The sequence below is a fragment of the Vombatus ursinus genome, unplaced genomic scaffold, assembly GCF_900497805.2.
Source record: "Vombatus ursinus unplaced genomic scaffold, bare-nosed wombat genome assembly UNPS02014808.1, whole genome shotgun sequence".
NCBI classification, from domain to species: Eukaryota; Metazoa; Chordata; class Mammalia; order Diprotodontia; family Vombatidae; genus Vombatus; species Vombatus ursinus.
Window position 1 is genome coordinate 6,143,715 of NW_020954586.1, and position 22,760 is coordinate 6,166,474.

The 22,760-nt window shown below is 41.8% G+C and overlaps 1 protein-coding gene across 1 annotated transcript in view; it reads right to left on the minus strand.

The window, feature by feature from the left end:
• Positions 1-22,760, minus strand: part of CUNH3orf70 (chromosome unknown C3orf70 homolog) — a 49,254-nt gene that overhangs the window by 25,677 nt on the left and 817 nt on the right. The window lies entirely within an intron of this gene.

Below are 22,760 nucleotides of genomic sequence, written 5' to 3' on the forward strand. Positions count from 1 at the left end.
ATGTCAAGAAATTGTTCAAGAAAAGTGTCTGGAATCATAAAAACAAACTAAACTAAACAAACTAAAATCACTGGACTCCTACAGAGAAGAGCCCAATGTTCAACATGCCTAGACATATCATAGCTAAACTTCAGTACTATAATGACAAGGGGGACATGCTGTGAGCCATGAGAAGAAAGAAATAACATACCAGGAAACATCAATTCAGACTACCATGTACTCCTCAAGAAAGACAAGAGATGATCAAATAAATATGACCATAACTGATACAAAGTTGGGAAGCAAATGCCATGAAGGGAAAGGAATAAGCATTTATATAGCACCTACTATGTGCTAAGTGCTTTTTACTCATTTGAACCTCACAACAACCCTAAGGCATAGGTCCCATTATTATCCTCATTTCATAATTGAGGAAACAGAAGCAAATAAAAGTTAAGTGACTTGCCTAGGATCACAGAGCTATTAAGTGTGTGAGATCACATTTGAACTCAGGCCTTCTTGATCTCAGGCTCAGCATTCCATCCACTGCACTATTGTCTGCCTCTAAATGAACTCAAAATTATCTCAGAAAGCTGTATGAAAACAAGAGATACACACCAAAGAAGCATTTACACTTTTGAACAGGAATATCTGTACTTAATAGAAGTCTGAACAACAACTCAGTCATACTGATAAGTACGTAACACAATTTATGCTTTTCAAACCAAGATAAATCAGTTGCTCATAAAATGTAAGATTCTTCAATGGATTGTATGGGCAAAAATCATTAAATGTTTCAGAAGAATGTTTCAAATAAATAAAAAAGAAAGGGAAATATTAGAAAGGGAAGGGCAATAAAGGTACTATCTTTGATGAAGGGAATGCCTGTTAAAAAAAAAAACACCCATATGGACACAAGCATAAGACAGAGGAATTTTGTACTGTAGTGTTGTTCATATTATAGTCTCTATTAATTTTGTTAAATTTGAATGGACAAAAATAACTTTTCAAAAGAATAACACAAGAAAAGGAATGTCTAATCAATATAGCACTAAATGTAAATAGATTGAACTCTCTCATAAAATAAAAAATTTACATAATGGATTAAAAACCAGAATCCAATGATATGTTACTTACAGGCAGCACACAACCTAGGATGATCTCAAGAGCTTTAAACTGAAGAATTTAAACTAGAGCAATGTCTCGATTCTACCGAGTTAGCCCTAAATCATGAAAAGCAGAGAAAGCACTGACAATCACAGAATCATAGAGCCAGAAAAGTATCTCAAAGAAAATTGAATTCAAACCAGAAGGCTTTAAGAGAGATAAATAAGGATATTTTATTATACTAAAAGGTTCTATCTAAAATGAGAATTTGTCCATTTAAAATATATATGTGCCTGAAAATTCTGTAGTGAAATTCATAAAAAGAAAACCTCATAGTTTCACAAAGTGAAATAGCTAAAAAGTCAATAACAGTCAGAGATTTTAATATTCCACCATTAGAATATGACATGTCCAACTAAAATGGGAAAGACATCACAGAGCTGAATGGGGGCATTAAAGAAACTCTATCTAACAGGCATAATAGAGAAAATTCAACCAAAAAATTTTTTAAAATACATTTTTAAACTCACATAGAACATACACAAAAATTGATGAAGTGCTAGTGACAAAGAAGATAAGAGGAAAATTTGAACAATGGAAATGTTATATATTCCAGTAAATAAAAAAGTAATATACAGATGCATAGGTCCATGTTAAAACTAAAAAAAGAGATTTATTAAAGGTTGGTGGAACACAAAAGGAACCAATTGTACAGGATTAGAGGGATTTTAGCCTTGGGTCCCCAGCTAAGAATATAGAGAAAAGGGCATTTATTAACCTTCTCTCCCTTCTCTTCTTGGACCTCCTTGGAACAGGATCTGACAATAATAATCTATGCACTCAGGGCCATGGATAAGTTATTTACCTCTTTCTGGAAGTTGGATAGGGCTCTTAAATAAGAGGGATATCAGTAGGGTGGGAGATAGAGCACTGGGCTTGGAGTAGGAGACCTGAGCTCAAATATGGCTGTGTGACCTTGGGCAAGTCATTTAACTTCTGTCTCCCTTGGTTTCCTCAACTGTAAAACAGGTATGATAATAATAACACCTACCTTGTAAGTTTGTTGTGAGGGTCAAATGACATAATAATTGTAAAGTGTTTAGCACAGTTCCTGGCAAAATAAGTGTTAGCTACCTAAGTGTTAGCTATCATCATCATCACCATCATCACCATCATCATCATCATCACCATCATCACTATCATCATCATCTTTCCTTGTGAAAGCCCAAGGGCAGCTAGGTGGCGCCATACTGCCCAGAGCACTGGGCTTGGAATAAAGAAGACTCATCTTTCTGAGTTCAAATCTGACCTCAGAAACTTACTAGCAGTGTGACCCTGGGCAAGCCTTTGATTGAGTGAAATGGGAGACATTGGGAAAGGATCGCCCAGCTTGACGTACTTGCATCAAAGAGGGTGCTATGCTCTACAAGCAAAGCAGAATTATAGTAGCTCAAAAGAAATGTGAGATGCTCAAAGTTAGAGATATTTCCACTCCAAATGTACAAGGATGAAGGACAACAACCAACCAACCCTGGGCAACTCACCTCACTCTGTTTGCCTCAGTTTTCTCATCTCTAAAATGAGCGGAAGAAGGAAATGGCAAGCCATTCCAGTATCTCTGCCAAGAAAACCCCAAATGGGGTCACGAAGAGTCAGACCCAACTAAAAACGACTGAACCACAACAATGACAAACGGATAAGCACAGATTCCAGAAATGCCTTGAGTTAGATGTCCTCTGTTTGGTCTGGTGATAGAAACACTGTGGGTAGCTTGAGAGCTGTGATTTTGGGTGAGTGCTAACTCAGAGCATGCCTTGAACTTGAGGGAGCCTTGAACAAAATTCACTTCAACTACTGAGGCCTCAGTCTGTCATCTATAAAATGGGAAGATTAGATTAGACGGCCTCAGATCCAGAGCAATGACCCCAAACATAAATAAAACAGAAGCTAATTTAGGATTATCCTCTATTTTTGACCACCACCCACCACCGACAACCTAAATGGATGTGAGTAACAGAAACCTGACTCGACCACTACCACGGATCATTGGTGTCCTGTAAGCCGATGTATTTTATTTTATGCATCTAAAAATGTTACTCTGGGAAGGGGTTGCACAAATTCACCAAACTGCTCCCAAAGGAATCCACAGAATGGAGAAAAAGAAAACAAAAAAGGGGGGTTAGAAACCCCTAACCTAGAGTCCCGTTGATTTTACAGCCCAAATCAACCTTGGAGGTCACCTAGTCCAAACCCCCTCACTGTGCAGTGAAATGACTTCTCCACCCTGACACAGCTTACTAACAAAGCTGCCTCCTAAGGACAATGTCCACTTGAGAGGACTAAGGGAACTGGGTGAAATGTGAATCTGCAAGGAAAGGAGCAGTCCAGAGGCTTTGAAAAGATCTGGAGTAGCATATTACTTAACCACCGTCTGCCTCAGTTTCCTCCTCTGTAAAATGGAGATAATAATGGCACCTACCTCCCAGGGTTGTTGGGAGGATCAGATGTGATAATGTTTGTAAAGTGCTTTATAAATGCTGTTGTTGTCATCGTGTAGTAGGTGATTTCTCATCTAAAGATGATCACTCACTTTTCAGCCCTTTGCAATCTGGCATCTAACCTCATCATTCAACCTATACCTCAAACTCCACATTGGTCTCTGTAACCCCAGCATGTAGCACAATGCCCGGTTCTGTAGTAGATGCTTAATAAATGCTTGTTGGTCGAACGGCCTTTTAAAAATGCTTGTTAAAGTTCTGGTTGCTTTCCTTCATTCTCCAAGAGAACCAAAAACTCATCACTATGTTGGGGTCAAGGCGCAGTGTGTCCCGCTGTGGCTGATCAGACCAATATGTGCCCAGAAGGCTCCACCGTAGGTTGGGCACAAATAAAATAGTCCATGTGAACAGATGTTAAAGTTCTACACAGCAGAGAACCATTGTTTCATAAAGAAGCCTCTTTTTCTGCTCTTCGTATGAGGAAAAATTCAATGTTGAAGTCTATCAAGTTGATAGCAGTAAAAAAATTTTTTTAAAATAATTTTCCCCCTAAAAATAGATAGATGGATAGATGAATAAATAGAGCCTCACTGATGGAATCACTGATTGACTGAGAAAGTTCATCAATCATCATTAACAAGCACTTTTGTGCCAGGCACTGTGCCAAGTGCTAGGAATAAACAAGAAGTTGGTGCCTGCCCTCAAGGAGCTCACAGTCATACTAAGGAGTCAACATGCAAACAATTGAAAATGAACAGGATACACACAGGATAAACTGGGGGTCATCTCATAGGGAAGGTGCTAAGATTAAGGAGGACTAGGACAGGCTTCTTGCAGAAGGTGGGATTCTACCTGAGACTTGACGGAAGTAGGGAAGCCAGGAGGTGGTAATGAGGGAGACAGAACATTCTGAACCTGACAGGTAACCAGAGAAAGAGGCCAGAGTCACTGGACCATAGAGTGTATGGAGATGACTCAAGTCTAAGAAGACCAAAAAGGAAGGAGAGACTAGGTTAAGAGCCAAACAGATTTTATATTTGACCCCAAAGGTGACAAGGAGCCAGTGAAGTTCTTTGTCTTCTGGTCCTATACTTAGGAACGTTGGGGAATGCTGAAACTGACCAAGAGCCAAGTGAAGCCTTGGCGGCCAGGAGGGTTTCCCTATACACAAGCTGGCCATCTCATGGAACCTGGATTCTACCATTCTTTGGCACCAATTTAGAAAGAAGGAATTTTATTGTATTACCAGATTTCCATCCCCACAAAATGCTGATGTACTAACCATCTACAACAGGACCTGCAACCTTGTGAGTGAAGAGCAAGCTTTCCAATGGGAATTGAGGCCATAAGGAATGAGCTAAGTCCACACCAACATGAGCAGATTAGAGAGTAAGTGGGCTCCGCAGCACTAGGACTGAGCACCAAGTGTGGAACACCCACAGATATTTTGGCTTTGGGATGAGCTCAAAGTGAACAGTTAAAATAGCTGCCTCCTCCGGTGTGCCTGGAGGAATGAAATCGAATCCCTCAATTAAGGCACTGTGACGCAACCGCAGTCTACACACCCAGCTTTTTCCTGCCCCTGAAAGGAGCTACTCAGGCAACCAGACTCATGAATAACCTCTTGGAGAGTTAAGGCCAAGGAGAAGGCTGGGGAAGGGAATCCACTTCTCCAAATGCAAAAGGAAAGTAGAGAGGGTTTCTTAAATTGTTGAACAATCCAACAACGGTGAATAGTTAAGTGCTCAACCAAACTAAATTATTTTACAATATTACTTTGAAGATGTTATAAATCACAATTCTATGAGCATCATAGGAGGCAGCATGGTACAGGGGGAAGGTTCTGGGGTTCAAATTCTACCTCTGGCACTACCTATGTGACCTTGGGCAAGTCACCCTCTTGGGGACTCAATTTCCTGAGGGTTGGACTAGATGAACTCTGAGGTCTCATCCAGCCCTGCAATCCTATGATATCCCTCAAATTTGGTGTGGGATCACACTTGGCCAGAAGTGTGTTCTTGTCAAAGACTACCTAATCTTTTTGGAAAAAAATGTTAACCAAGTAAAATGAAGCTATGGAGAGAATAGTGATTTCAGTGGTACCATTTTGGGGGTGGGGGGAGGATTGGGATTAGGTGAATTGCCCAGGGTCACACAGTTTAGTTAGTGTCTGAGGTCAGATCTGAACTCAGGTCCTCCTGACTCCAGGGTCGGGGCTCTATCCACTGTGCCACCTAGTCGTCCTAAATGGAACCATTTTTGAGTGAGGTGCTTCATCTAAGAATCTTCTAATCCAATAAGCATTGATTAGATTCCTACTGGGTGTAAGGTATTGGGTTTGGATGTTCAAGTTTTGGGGTGACTACAAGGCACACCTAGAAGGGACAGCATAGCAGAATCTCACTGTGCATTCTAAATTCTCTTATAAATGATATTTTATGTCCACAGTCCCAGCGGATTCACTTGGGCCTTCCGTTGTATATAAGAATGTTTTACGTCATTGAAAGGAGGTTAATAAATAAACTTTCCTCCCCGACAGGACAACTGAGTTGTACCTTCTGACCATGACAGCAAAAATGAAATATTGTAAATACTGTAATCTAGACATGTGTGACTCTTAGGGTGAAAAGTCTCTCCACTGATGAAGATTGCAAATTATCTGTAATTTATAGTCTTAGAGAGATGTTGAGGTTTTTAAATGACTTGGCCATAGTTGGTCCGCTAATATGTGTCAGATCTGGAAGACCTAAGTCTTCCTGGGGATAAAAAGGCACTAGGGATACAAAACACAACAAAATAAAAATCCCTGCCCTCGAAGAGCTTATATTCTACTTGGGGTGGGAGAGATTCAGCATCTAACCAGACATGCATATAAATAATATTTTAAGAGTGAGCCTTGGGTGAATCACTCTAATGAGGGGTCTCTGAAATTCCTTCTAGATCTAGAAAAACTAGGTCACACGAGCCCAAGATCTCTCTGAGTCTCAGTTTCCTCCTTTGCAAAATGAGGACATTAAACTCCAAAATCCCTTCTAGCTTAATCCAGAGGGTTCAGGAGAGGGTTCCCATAAGAGGCAGCCCATGAGCTGAGGCTTAAAGGAAGTCCAGCAGCCAAAGATCCAGAGGCAAGCAGGTGCAGAGAGCCTTCCAGTTGTGGAGGGGTCAGTCCATGTGCACAAGTGCAGACGCACAAGATGGAACACCAAGTCTGGCTAATAGTAGTATGCCAATTTGGCTGGAGCGTAGAGCATGTGAAGGGGAGTAATGAGAAAAAACCCTGGAAAGGTAGGCTGGAGCCAGCTTAAATGCCAAGCAGAAGAGATAATTTAAGCTGTGCCCTTTAAAACAACAGAACTTTTTGATTAACCAGTTTTTCTAGAGATGCTTTCTAAAATGTGTCGTGTAATTACGGGTATTAAATAAAGTTTACAGCATATCATTGGAGCTCTCCTTAGCAATTCAGGGGCATTCTTCGGAGCACCAGCGAACTGCTCGATTACAAGGCACCTACCACAGCGCTGCTGTCAGAGGCTATCCTGCTACACTGGGCATGGTGCTCATCCTCTAAGTGGCCCCCGAATGCTGTGCTGCTCCTTTCTCCATATCTGCTCTCATTTTCCCTCTTCTGTCTCCTCCCTTGCTATCAAGCTGTCTGTTTCTCAGGCATTTCAGTGCCCACATCTAGCATCCCCATCCTGGGTTTCCAACCTGCCTTTCATTTTCTGCTTCTAATTGGCTATGGACTGGGAAACCACATAACCAAATCGGTCATAACTATGTGTAAAGTAAGAGTCAATAGTGAATGAGAGCCTGGAAAGTGGACAGGGGGAATCTTTCCTGTGGCATAAAAGATACGAGGTTTAGTGCATGGGTTTTCCTACAACTATCCCAGCATTTGGGAGCTTTTTTTTTTTAAGTGTATTTTCAGGGGCAGCTAGGTGGCTCAGTGGAGAGAGCACCGGCCCTGGAGTCAGGAGGACCTGAGTTCGACATATAATGCTTGCTAACTGTGTGACTCTGGGCAAGTCACTTAACCCCAATTGCCTCACCAAAAAAAAGAAAGAAAAGTGTATTTTCACATGTTTAGACTTATCCCAGATGGTAGAAGTTACTATTTATCGACCGACGAATCAGAAAATGTTTGTTAAGCACCTACTATGCATCAGACACTGTGTTAAGCAACAGGAATAGACAGAAACTGTCATTAAGCATTACTATAGTTACCTTATCATATTAAGAGAATTAAGTATATTGAAATTTAATTACACATGTATTCTACCCCACCTCTTCCTACCCCACCCTCCAACAACTGAAACAAGATTTCAGTACTATTCCCAAAAGGGCATCTCATAAATGCTTATTAAGGTCATAGATTTAGAGCTGAAAGGGGCCTCAGAGACCATCAAATCCAACCTCCTCATTTTACAGTTGAGGAAACTGAGGTCTAGAAAGGTTGATTTACCCAAGGTACCCCAGGTGGCAAGTAGAAGAGCAGTTATTCAAAGCAGGGTCTTCTAAACTCTTAACCCAGCACTCCCCACTGTCCCACATTGTGTCCTTTGGGTGACAATAAAGCCAACAGGGAAGAGAAGAAACAAAGGCAGCTGTGTCTACATGGCACCATAGCTCACAAGGGAGGGGGAAGTCTTGTCTAGTTCTGAGTGCCCAAGAAGGAATTACTTGGTGATTGCAGCATCATGTAGCACTAGCCTGAATGGCACACCCATTAGCATTGCCGGCAATCTGCAAATATTATTCATTACATTGAGAGGATGAATGGCGGAGTAGCTGGAAGGCCAACCTTGGAGCAAGGAAGGTCTGGGTTCAACCCTCCCTCTGATACATTCTGGCTGCCACCCTGGCTGTGTGACCCTGGAAAAGTGACTCAACTGCTCACTGGCCTCAAGATAAGATGTAGAGTGGGTGCCAATCTACACTGGTGGAGGGATCTTCTTCATCTGGAACTCCTCATCCCAATAAAATCACAGGTTTGATCTCCCCTTTCTTTTCCCCTCTCCTACAAAATTAAAATTCTCCATTTTGGAAGACCACTAACATCAGAACCAGTGGACCTAGGCTTGACAAAGGTCCAGAAAGGTCTGGGCACTTGCCTAATATGACACAGGAGATAAATAACAGTGCCAGGATTTGAACCTAGATCCTCTGGTTTCCAATGCATCACCCTTTCCTCTGTACCTCGCAGCTCTGAGATCTACAGCTGGAAGGGATCTCTGAGGACATGTCATGCAACTTCATTTTATAGACGCAGAAACTGAGACCCAGGGTGATGAAGCACTTCCTTAAGGTCACATAAGTAGCAAGCATCACAAGCAGCATTTGAACCCAAATCCAGGGACTCCAAAGGCAGGTCGCTGTTGTGGTCATTTAGTGTCCCATCCTTTCACTACCTCTCTCAAAAGACCGATGGGAGCAAAGTTGTTTGTAAAACATGAAGTGTCATGTGCCAGTGAGATTCGAGGATTGTTCTCTACTGTACCGTTAAACACCAGCAGAGTCTTTTGTTCAAGGAACAGGATGGTCAATGAGAAGAAAGTGACTTACAAAGAGAAGCACAGTAAAGGCTTGTTTACCCAGAATTTCTGGTCCTTGATCCCTCAATTCTTGGATGGATCTGTTATGTTACTAATATAGGTATTCCCTCCTACTATGCAGATTGCGACCCATTCATGCCTGTCCACTGTGCAATCTCTGCCTATGAAATCTCTGTGATTCTCCCACCAGGGGCCAATCCAATATAATAGGGACCTTTTGCTAGATAACTTGACATTGCCTAAATACCAATGGGGCACACGAGCTGTCTATTGGTTATCCTCTAGCTGCATGGAGGGCCCAACTCTTTTTTCTAGTCACACAGCTCTATTCTCTCTCATCCTTTGTAGACATTTCTCCTGCTGAACTTGTCACGTGCTGTATCCTAAATGAAATTCATAATCATTCAAAAATATTTAACCTCACTATCCACAGAGGAAAAACTAAGTGGATGAAAAATGCCAATGGTTCAGACTATGACATGAAGTTGGACAGACCATCTACAAATCAGGACCCATTTCTGGGACAGATGCTAAACAGGGATAAGAATTGAGATGAGGAGGTGGAAGGCTGGGGCTGGCTGGATGATCGATCACCTTTGGGGAACTACACAATGCTTTTAATGGCCTCAAGCTTCTCCCTGAATCACAGTAATCTTTTTAATGATGGCTTCATGTCATAGATAGAGAGATGGCCTCAAAGCTGTGTCCAGGCTCCGACACCTGCTGGCTAGATGACCTGGACCAGTTATTTCACCTCTCAATGTTCTAGGCAGTTCTTACAGAGAAAGCGCCAGCCTTCATTGACAGGAGGAGCCTGCTCATCTATATCAATGAAATTATCTGTCCCTCTTCTCCCAGTGGGAGTGTCTCCCAGTGACATTATATGGCTTCAAGTCATGGAATACTACAATCTCCAAAGAATGAAAGCAGAGAGTCCCACAGGCAATGGAGAAGCTTGTAGTGAGCAGGAACAGGCAGCAACACCTATTTGGCATTCATCATTACAAGGATGTGTACAATAATCAATCATCAAGCACTTACTAAGCACCTACTGCATGCCAGGTATGGTGCAAATTGCTGGGGATACAAAGAAAAAGTTAAAATAGCTCCTGCCCTCAAGGAGAGCCAATTTCTAATGGATACATAAATGGTTATATACAAGGCAGATACAATACAAAGTATACAAAGTGGATGCTGGCAATTTATAAGAAAAGGCATGGCAAAACCTCGATGTACCATCTGAATTCTCCTATAACTTGCATTATATCATGTCCCTGTAGATTTGGCTGGGACTTCCAATTGGATGTAAGAATGTTTTACTTCACCAAAAGGAGGCTGATAAAGGTTTCCGCCCCCAAGGGACAACCAAGTTACACCTTCCAACATCGGTGGCCAAAATGGAAGAGGGTAAACTGCCATGAATTCAGATTTTGCTTTGCTCAGAATTTGTCCCCCACAGACCATCCCGAGGGTGGGGAGGGGCGGGGCTGAGGCTCTGCTTGGGAGTAGCCACAGAAAGGGGGTCTGCTGAGTAAATAAATAATAACAAAGAGAATGTTTCCTTATTCTACAGTGACCTATTTGCAATTCTAAATGGAATGGTTTCTCCTTAAGACAAGGATACAAAAAGATACAAAGAAACATGGGGAGACTTGTACAAAGTGATGCAGAGGGAAGAAAGCAGAATCCAAACAAAATACACACAGAGGCTACAATCATGATAAAAATAACACACAACGGCAGCAGCAACAAAATCTGGAAAAATACACAGAAGGCAAACGGTTCAGAAAAGGACAGGGATGAGAAGAGGACGTTTGTTACTATTTTGTCCAAATTCATTCATTCACTCAACAAGGACTTATGAAGGGCCTAGGCTGTGCTAAACACTGTGCTGAGTGCAGGAGACACAGAGAAAAAAATGAAACAGTCCTTGCCCTCAGAGAGCTTACATTCTAGCAGAAAGTTAAGGAAATACAAAATAGCCACAAAGTCAAATGGGGAAGCCACTAACAATTGGGAAGACATTAGTGTGATCATAGAACTGCAGCTGGAGAAGCACTCTCTTTTTACAGATGAGGAAAAGGAAACCCAGGGATTTTAAGTGATGTGGCCAACAAAGGTAGGATTTGAACCCAGGTCCTTGGGCCCCAGGACAAGCCTTGCATAGGAAGTAATATTGGAACTAAGCCTTGAAGGAAGACAGAGGTTTTTAGAGGCAGAGGTAAGGAGGGAGAATATTTCAGGAATGAGAGACAGACTGTGCAAAGTCATGGAGGCAGGAGCTGTCCTTTAGCAGGAATGTCATGTTATTCTGTGCTTTTTTTTTCAAGGTCGAGTTTATAATTTTATATCCAACTAATTTTTATTTTTGTCTCTGTGTTTAAAATGTTTCTTTTGTTGTTGGTAGACATGTTGTTTCGCTGATGTTGCTAAGATTAGAGGAGGGGAAAGTAAGACAAGATAACTGCAATACAGGCAGAAACCAGTCTTCTTACCCTGGTGAATCGAAGGGCTAATTATAAACCATTCTCTACGGTTTATAAAAAACAAGACCCGTAGGAAGGGACATGTTGTTAGCCCGGTAGAGAATGATTTATAAATGCTAGCCGACTGACTGACTGACTGACCTCCATGCACCAATGTAAGTAGACTGGTGTCTGCCCATATTATAGCTAGATTATTATTTTTTTTTCTTTCAAGTCATTCTTTAAAAAAAAAAAAAAAGACCCCTGATGAGAGAGTATGTTATTAGCCTAGTGTGATTAATTTTGTGTTAGTAAATTAATTGATTTTATCAATAAAATTAATAAATTAAATTAATAAAACTACAATTCCATGGCAATATTCTTTTGCCTGATTAATGAGGCATTATAATATGAATGATGACAATTCTGGCAAGAGGAAAGAATTTTTAAAATGCCAAAAATATTTAAGTGGCAATGTCAACCACTAACTAGATGTAATTATGATAATCATAGCAGAATAGATCAAGCTTAGGATGTTGAAATGATGAAACTTCCATTGAAAAGGACCTCAGAAGTCATCCAGTCCAACCCACCCATGACCAAGAATCCCTTCTAGGATATTCAACACTCACGGTTGGCCCATGCCAATATAATAAAACTGACATTACCTTCCCAAATCAATTTGCAAATTTAGTACTACATCAGTCAAGCTACCAACGGGATGCTGTACAGAGCTAGATAAAAATAACAACAGAATTCATTTTGGAGGACCAAAAGGTAGAATTTTAAGATAAACAACACTTCTAGATCTCAATTATATTATAAAGCACTCATCACAATTATATTATAAAGTATCCATCACAACCGTTTGGTACTATTTTAAAAGTAGCAAAGTAGATGAATGGAAAAAGATTGACAAGAACCAGAAGTAATCAAACTCAAATCACCCAGCAGTGTCTCATGAACTCCACAGCATAAATTACCTTAGAAAGAACTCCCTATTTGACAAGAATTTCTGGGGGGAAAGGAAAGCAGTCTGGCAGAAATAGGATTTAGACAAACATCTTACACAGCACATTTCACAATGAATTATCATAGTCATGTGACCAGAATATTAAAGATTATACCCTGTAAGGGGCAGCTAGGTGGTGCAGTGGATAGAGTACCAGCCCTGGAGTCAGAAGGACCTGAGTTCAAATCCAGCCTCAGACACTTGATACTTACTAGTTACGTGACTCTGGGCAAGTCATTTAACCCCATTGCCTAGCAAAGAACAAACAAGAAATCAAACAAAAAAGATTACATCCTATAAAAATTAGAAGAAAAGCAGATAAACCTAAGTATGGATAGGGAGTGAATTCTTTTTTTTCTTTTCTTTGCTTTTTGGTGAGGCATTCAGGGTTAAGTGACTTGCCCAGGGTCACACTGCTAGTGTCAAGTGCCTGAGGCTGGATTTGAACTCAGGACCTCCTGACTCCAAGGCCAGAGTTCTATCCACTGCACCACCTAACTGCCCGTAGGGAGTGAATTCTTAACCAAAGAATAGAGGCAGTTACAATAGATAAAATAGATAATTTCCATTAAATGTAATTGAAAAGCTTTTTGCATAAACAAAATAATACAACTAGCACCAGAACAGAAGTAGCTATCTGGGGAAAAAATTCTTTGTATCCAATATCCCTATAAGGATCTGATATCTAATATACAGATGACTAACAGAAATGCATGAACAAAATCCACTCTCCAATAGTTAAGTAGTCTGAGGTTATAAATATTCAGTTCTCAAAAGAAATCAACAACATACAAAAGAATGTTCCAAATCACTAATAACATAGGAAATTTACATCAAAACAAACCTGAGGTTTTACCTCAAACCCAACTAACTGGAAACTCTGACAAGAGCTGAGAAGGATGAATGTAGGGCAGGTTTTTAAAAGATAGGCCCACCAGTGCATTGTTTGTGGAGCTGTGAACTGGTTCAACCTTTCTGAAGCACAATTTGGAATTATACAAAGGGAGTGAATAAAATGTCTGTACTCTTTGAATAGAGATTCTACTGCTAAGCACATATCCCAAGGAAGTCAATGACAAAAAGAAAGTTCCCATATACGCCGAAATATTTATAGCAGCATATTTTGTAGTAGCAAAAAATGGGAAACAAAGTCAGTACCCATCAACTAGGAAATGACTAAAGAAATGGTGGTCCGTGGATACAAGGGAACATTTCTGTGCTGCAAGAAATGATGAGTAGGATGCTTATGGAGAAACATGGGAAGATTCTGTATGAACTGATTTTAGAGGAAACTAAGCAGAACCTGGAAAAGAATATACATATTGACTACAAGAACATAAAAGAACAAAAAGTAAAACTGAATGATCTGGAATTATAACAACCTAGCTTGGCCCAAAGAAGAGACAGAAGAAGAAACCTCCCATGACTTCTTTGCAGAGGTGGGGGACCATGGGTCTGGAATACAGCATATATCATCAGGCTCTTTCGAGATAGATTGGTTAGTTTTGCTTAACTTTCTGTTCTTCATTTTTTTTATTCTTTCCTATAAGGAATGGCTTTGTGGAAGCAGGGGGCAGGAATAATACAGTGGGAAATGCAGGTGATATAAAAACAAAATATAAAAACTCCCCTGTAGAACATTTCTAAGAAGTGGGCAAGGTTTGCCTGAAGTCCTACCTTTCAAGACAGATCTCTCCATTCCGTGAGAGCTCCCAAAGGGACGAAGCATTTCCTACACCAAGCCTACACTGGTCACTCTACAGCTTCCCCACTCAGTCCTTCTCCAAATGATTGGAGCCTTTTGTGTATTTAGAATCAAGGATCCAGAGATGTAGGGCTGGAAAAAACCAACTGTCTCATTTTACAGATGAGGAAACTGAGACCCAGGGAGGTTAAAGGACTCACCTAAGGACACAGTGGTAGTAAGCAACCAAGGTAGAATTGGAGCCCAGGTCTTCTGACTTCAAACCTAGGGCTATTTCCACTGTCTGCAGGTAGATAGTTAGCATATTGTTAGAGAAAGGGCCTACATCTTCTCTTCTCCAGGCTAAACACCTCAGTTCCTTCAATTAATTGGTCCTCGTACGGCCTGAACTCAAGGTTCTTTGCCACTATAGATTTAGAATGTAGATTTGGAACTAGAAGAGACATTAGAGGTCAAGAAGTTCAACGTCCTCATTTCAAAAATGAGGAAATTGAGGCGCAGAGACGTAGTGACTTGCTTAAGATGATAGGATCATAGACGTAGAGCTGAAAGGGGCCTTAGAAACGACCTAGTCCAAATACCCCTTTTAACAGAGCAAGAAACTGAGGTCCATGGGTTTGTCGACTGCCACAAAGCTAAGAGGAGACAAAGAAAGAGATGGGAGAAACGAGAGAGAGAGAGAGAGAGAGAGAGAGACAGAGAGAGAGAGACAGAGAGAGAGGTAGGTTTCTAGATTCTACAGCCATTCTGAATATGCTGCACGCTGGCTATATTGGACACAACCATCACTGGTCTTAACAAAAATGGCCTCTAGCTCTTGTCCTGCTCTAGGAATATAAAGCCATCATCACCATGATCGTTATCATTATGACAGGTTAAATGAAATGGAAAGCAAGGTGGCCAGCTGCTCTTGCCGCCATCCCAAGCGAGGCCCTCCAGCATGCATGCTCCTCTGTAAGCTAGCCACGGGAACGTAGGGCCACAGCTGTTTGCGGGAGCTCCTCCCTCTCTCCATCTCTGGAGGAGTCTTAAGGGTATTTCATGGGTAGAGTAAGCAGGCAGCTGCAGGTAGACTGGTGGTGCCAGGAGGCACTTTGGAATAATCACATCACTCCAACCTCAATGTACCCTAGCTGCAGAATGGGCCAGAAGTCAGCCACACCCTTCCCGGACAGACTCGAGTGTGTTCACAATGGACTCCCTGAGAATGAGCCAATGGGAGTCAACCCCGTACAGACTGTTTCACACAAAGGGATGTGGGCACCAAATAAAAAAAATGTTCTAGACGTTGAAGGGGAGCACAGCTCACAAGAGAATCAAAACGATAAAATGTGACGGCGCACAAATAATGAGGAAAAGAAAGGAAGGGCAGAATGAGGCAACACGATTCAGTGGGAAACACGCTGGATTTGGAGTTAGAGCAGTCTTGGGACCTGGGTTCAGATCCCACCTCCAACCCGACCTGGGTGACTTTGGGTAAATCTCCTAACCACTCTGAGCCTCAGTTTCCTCATCTGCAAACTAAAAAGATTGGATTAAATGGCCTCTAAAGTTCCTTCCAGCTCATCATCTATGTTCCTATGATATTAAGTCCCTTAAGCTCCCTGGGCCTCAGTTTCCTCATCTGTAAAAAGGAAGAGGTGGCGCAGTGGATAGAGCACTGGCCCTAGAGTCAGGAGGACCTGAGTTCAAATCCGGCCTCAGACCTTGACACTAGCAGTGTGACCCTGCGCAAGTCACTTAACCCCATTGCCTAGCAAAAAAAAAAGGCAGGGGGAGGTTGGACTAGATCACTCGCTTTTCTCCAGATCTGTGATCTCCCTCACTTACCTCCCAGGGTGGGTTGTAAGGATCAAACAAGAAAAGACATGTAAAGTACTTGATAAATGTAAAGCACTATATAAATGCTAGCTATTAAAGTAACAACCTCCCAGCCTCAGTTTCCCCCTCTGAAAAAGAGGGGGTTGGACTGAGGGCCTCTAAGTTTCCTTCCAGCTGGAGATCAAGGATCTTCTGATTGGAAGAAAGCCAGTGAGGCTGCAGGGCACTCTGTGATGAGCCCAGCTTTTAAGAACAGGTCTACGAAAGATCGCCAGCTCACAGAGCTCAAACCCCAATGGCCCTCAGAAGTCATCCACTTCAGCTCCCTGCTCTGACAGATGAGGAAACTGAGGCTCATAGAAATAAAGTGACTTGTCCAAGATCCCCGGGTAGGCAATAGCTGAGCTGGTGTCTGACCCCAGCCTCCCTGGAGACAGACGCAGCTCTCTCAGAGAGCATGTGATCCAACTGGAGATGAAGGCGAAACCCTGTAAGAACGGTGGCAGGAAGGTCAAAGCATGGAGCCATCTGAGATTGCAGATAATGGTTCCAATGACAAAGACAGCTTTCGAAAAAGCTGGTATTTGAAACAAGGAGGACGAGGAACAATTGCAAATTTCAAAAACAAAAACAGAGGGAGAGATTTCCACATTCACCAGCCACTCTGAATTATTCAGTTTCAGGATATAATTGTCCACACTCTGAACAAAGCAGCCAGCAGCTCTAGTCCCACAAGCACCAGACTGGAAATTGGGGACCTGGCTCTAGTTCAGGAGCTCCTAACCTTTTCTGTATCACTCTCAGATCCAGCTGGCAGCAGGCTGGTGAAGCCCAAGGCCCCCTTCTCAGAATCACATTTTTAAATGCATACAAGAAAATGCAGAGGATCTAAAAAGAACCCGTCTATATTAAAATACAGGGATCAAAATATTTCAAATAAGCTCACAGCTCCCAGGCTAAGAACCACTGCCCTGGTTTCCACTCCTCCACTTCCTAGCTCTAGAGAGTCAAATTAGGCTATCTTTACGAGTCTAACTCACCGTCTAAGCATTCAACTCGTGTTTCCCATTCATCTTCTAGGGAAGAGCCCTCCAAAATGTATGGAACAAACAACAAAAATAGGAAATTGTTGCCAACATAGATGAGGAATCGGGGAGAGAAAACAGTCGTCCTAAGTGATTTCATATTGCTGGACCCAGACAAACAGCACCCCGGGAATTCAAATACAAAAAATGTTTGTTATACACTTATGTATGAAATCCTTCACTGGGTGCCGAGGGAAGTCGAAGATTGATCTCCTCTGCTAAGAAGCGAATTAACAAAACCCACTGAAAGCCTGAAACCGATCTTGGTCAGTCAACGAGCATTTATTAAGCACTTACCATGTGCCTTTGTACAGGCTGTCCCTCTCCCCCACTCTACCTCATGCCTGGAAGTCTCCCTCCTCATCTCTGCCTCTTGGAACCTTAGCTTGCTCACAAAGGTCAGCTCAAATGCTACCTCCTTTAAGAATCCTCTTCTACTTCCCAAAGTTGACAGTATTCCACATCCTCCCTCCCCCCCAAAAAAATCAATCTGTTTATTTTGTATATTTCTTATATTTACTTATCTGTGAACATGACGTGAAATGGAAGCTCCTTGAAAGCAGGGGCTGGCTCATTTTTTTGAATCCCTAACCCAGTGCCTGGTACACAGTAGATGCTTCATAAATGTTTGTTGATTGAGTCCCAACAAACCTAAGAAATAATAAATAAAGCATGGCAGACTCCTGAAGATGGGCAAATGTTCCCCTTATTTTCAATTAAGGGGGAAATGGTAGAGTCCCCAAAGAGTAGTCAAACAGAAAGAAAAACAACTTTGAAATTCAGACTATAGACCTTTGCTTCATTCAATGCTAAACCACAGTTCCAGACGACTGAGGAACATCATTCGTCTCTTACCGGAGATATATGATAGACTTAAAATGCATAGAAAGACATATGTTTTTGAACATGGCCAGTGTGGGAGTTTGTTTTGCTGGACTGCGCATATTTGTTATGAGGGAACTGAGCGTCAGAGAAGTCATCAGATGATAGATATCAAACTGGAAACTCCAGATTCAACATTTCTCTTTTAAAATTATTCAATAGAGGGTGAAGTGAGAAGGAATGATAAAAAATGCTTGTAAAATGAATTCGTTTCTATTTTAAGAGGAAAAAAAAAAGACATGACTTTCCCAAGGTCTTATGGCTAAGACTTGGTGAACCTAGCACTTAAACCCAGATTCATAATTCTGGAGACTTTGATCATACCCCTTCTCAGTCTTCATCTTTCTAGAGTGAAGAGTCCTAAACTGCCTTCAAAAGGCCATCCTCCTAAATGCCTGGGCAGTTTAATTGTTCCTCTCCAGCTTCATGATATCTTTCTTGGAAAATATCCAGTTTTGCTATTCTTTCCAGGAGACCTCAAGCAAGATTCCAGATGAGGCTGTACCACAGCTCGGGATGAGGAGAGAATAATCTATTAGGTTTTTCCCCACTGTTCTCCCAGTGACACCTCGTACTTTATTGCACTTAAAAAAAAAATAACAGCAACACATTAGACTTTATATCATTGTCTACAGTGACTTTCTGAAGGCACAAATGGACTTCTCAGAGCCCATCACTTTGGAGCAAAATAGCTTTGGATCATGCTATATCATTCCACTCACCATCTTTTTCCAGACTACCATTCCTATCTCTGGCCACCATTCTGCTATGTAGGTTGTCTCCCCATGAGAATGTAAACTTGTAAAGAGCGAGAATTATCTCACTTTTGTATTTGTAGCATGTCTGGAACACAGTGTTTAAAAAATATTTTTGCATTCATTCACTCACTCATTCATTAACTTTCCTCAAACACATTCCTTTAAACTTGCCCATCCAGAAATTCCCATGCCAAATTTTCATCGGGTCACCAACTCTTCAAGTGCTTCTTGTGGTTGTCCCAACAGACCTGGCATTTGGCTACTTGGAAAAGCTTGATGTGATCTGCACCCTGGAGGTTTCTCTGTGCATGCCTCTTCCAAGTTGTTTGTAACAATGGGAAATTAGGTAAGTCCCTGAGAGATTCCTCTGTTTACACTTTTCCAACCAGAGCCATGGCTCCATCACTGATGTGTTTGTGTGTCCCTGTATCTGTGAACATAGCCATGTGCACATAAGGAATCTGAGCAGTCTTCCAGAAAGAGAATAGTGAAGGGAAATGGGAAGAGACAAAGACCAGAAGATCAAGACCATTAAGTCCAATCTCTTCACTTTCCCTAAGCAGAGACCGAAGCCTGTGGAGACTAGCTTAAGGTCACCTGGGCAGTGAGTGGCAGAGTGAAGACTTGCAGCTACTTTCTCTGACTCCAAATCCAGCCCTTCTGGGTTTAACTATGATCCCCATGCCAATGGAAGACATAGACTTGCAGCTTGTAGAACCCTGAATATACTAGGTCTTCCCCTCCTCCCCCATGTCAGCTTCATAAGTAGACTAGTAAAATACAATCAAAATTTCAGGTCCTTGAGGGCAGGGACTGTTTTAATCATGATCTCTGTGTCTCTACCACCAAGCACAATGCCTGAAACATACTGGTAGACACTCAATAAATGTTCATTGGATTGGACTGAACTGATTGATCTGTAGGAGGGCAGAGATGCTACCCCGAAATGTTCCTTTATTCTTCCAGGGGATAGGAAGAAGAGACGCTCTGTCACTATCTCAGCAGACCAACCTTTTAAGCAATACCCATGATGTCCAAAAGCACAGCAGTAACAAAGACAGGAAATTACCCTGGTAATTATCACAAGAAGGCAGCAGCATAGCCCAGTGGAAGCTGGGGTCAGAGGACCAGGGTTCAAAACCCCACCTTGCCCCACACTAGCTGTGTGACCTTGGGGTCAGTCACCCTCCCAGAACTTGCTTCTTTATCTGTATAATGAGGGGCAGCTAGGTGACACTGGGTCTGGAGTCAGGAAGACCTGAGTTCAAATCCAGCCTCAGATACCAGCTGTGTGATCCTGGGCAAGTCATTTAATACTATCTTCCTCGGTTTCTTCATCTGTAAAATGAGTTGGAGAAGGAAATGGCAAATCATTCCAGTATCTTTGCCAAGAAAAGCCCAGATGGGGTCACAAAGAGTTGGACACAGCTGAATAACAACAAACTAATGAGGAACTAGATGATCACTAAGGTCCCTTCCAGCTGTTAACCTATCATGGTAAGCATAAAAAAACCACCCGTTCACCTTGGATGCCAACCAGTTTTTCTCCAAATGATCCAGATTGCTAGCCGGCAATGCCTTGAATCATGGCCCTGGTGAATAATGCAACTGGTCCAACCCTTCACCCTAGACTAGACACCCTAGGACCCTGATACCAGACCTTCCTGTTTACGTTACCAGTCAACCACTTGGCAGGTATTTTGGGGGAAAGGCCTATGTGCCTAGCCATCACACTCACTTGCTGAAAGCTGGAAGAAACCTTAGGATCCATCTAGTCTGACCCTCCTCATTCGGCATATTAGGAAACTGAGGCACAGGGATAATAACTTATCCAAGATCACACTCATAATCACCACCAGATTTGCACCTGGGTCTTCTGTCTCTAGAGTCAAGGCTCCCTCTATCATCGCCCCCTGTAGGCTGCTATCCCACAGGGCAGCCCTAAAAGCTCCCCTTCCTTAGAAAGCTCACTCCAACAAATTCCCTCTATTTCCATCCCCACCCCTCCACTTAAGCTTCCTAACCTCCCCACTATGTCTATGACTGATTGGGAACCTACGACTGTCCTGTTTAACTGCTCTTTCCAGCTACTGATGATGAGAATGGCTAGGACGAGCAGGCTCAGTAAAGACGACCAATCCCACAAGGGACCCAAAATAGGACTTGTGCCCCAACCTTCAGCTTGGCCTCTCTCGGATTTGCCAAACAAACTCTTCATAATTCAATTCATTAATTCAAATGAAATGTCCACTTCTGTTTAATAAAGGATGAAGATCTCTTAACAATGTGCTTTTTCCCCTGGCAACCCTTAGCAGGGTCATTACTTAATTACACAAAAATATTTCAAAATTTTGAAAACCGACAATTTCTAGAGTTTACTTTGTGTCAGCAGAAAGCAGCTGTTCCCCAGAGTTCCTATTGCCAAGATTATGGTGGAAATGATCATTAGAATCCTTTTTTTTTAAATTTTATTTAATGATTCTAAGGACGTGACAAAAAAAAATATAGGCCAAACACCTCCAACAAAGGTGGAATTCTGATTAAGCAGCTCATTAAGTTCAATTCATTCCAGAATGATAGACAACAGGAAAGTAATGAAAGGCCTTGGGCTGCTCAGTCCCTTAAAAAGCCCAACAACAAACATTACCTGAAGCTTCCAGACCCGATAAGTGTTTGTTTTAGGAACTGGTGTCTGGATTGGATTCCTCACTTTCATTTTATAATTTTAAAACATCTCTGTGTGTGTGTGTGTGTGTGTGTGTGTAAATCAACTAACAGCCTAGAATGGTGTCTTATATACCCAGCCCAATATGTGTATTTGTGTAAGTATGTATCCAACTCTATGTTTATAGATGCACAAGGTTAGGTAAAAACAAATATGCATACACACAAACATACATGCACATAGGGCACAGATGTATACATATATTTAAATATGCATGCATGCATAGACACATACATATAGGGTTGGGGTTGTACACATATATAGCAATGTAGGTCTGGGTGTATACTTTTATATATTCATACAGATGCATACACATGTGCCTAAATATATAAACAAATTATGTTGGTTATAAATACATAAAGGATTTTTGCAGTTAAATACACACGGTATAACACATGTGTATATGTGTGTGCATATACTTTATTTCCACATATACATATATAGAAATATATGCACACACAGTTACCCTGATGTAAGGCTAGTTATAAGCTCTTGTATATACACACATACATATATATTCATATATAAGCATACATAGGGTTGGATAGGTGCACGTATATGCATTTATATATATATATGCATGAACACAATATACAATTAAGTACTCACAAATACAAATACAAATTTAAGGTCAAATATAAACACACATATGTATGTGCATATACACAGGTCCCTAAACACATCTCTGATTTACACACATCTCTCTATCTATCTATCTATCTATCCATCTATCTATGTCTGTCTATTCACACACACACCCCTCTAGAGGCTTGGCTGTTGAAAGCAACCCCCCAAACTACCAGCTGACTTCAGTACCCCTCCTAGCTGCAGCCACACTTTCTTAGTTGTGTCTAAAAGCTTTGTCTGACAAACGAGACCCACAGCTCCATTCGTGGGTTCCCAAGGGTGGTTTGGAGAAGGGGGAGGGGGAAGAGGGGAAAAGAGGAGAGCAAGAGAGAGGAAAGGGAGGGGAGAGAGCAAGAGAGAGAGCGAGAGAGGGGAGAGACAGAAAGACAGACAGAGACAGAGAGAGGGTGAGAGGGAGGGAGGGAAGGAGGAGGGGGGGGAGACAGAAAGACAGAGACAGAGAGAGGGTGAGAGGGAGGGAGGGAAGGAGGGAGGAAGAGACAGAGAGAGAGAGAGAGAGAGAGAGAGAGAGAGAGAGAGAGAG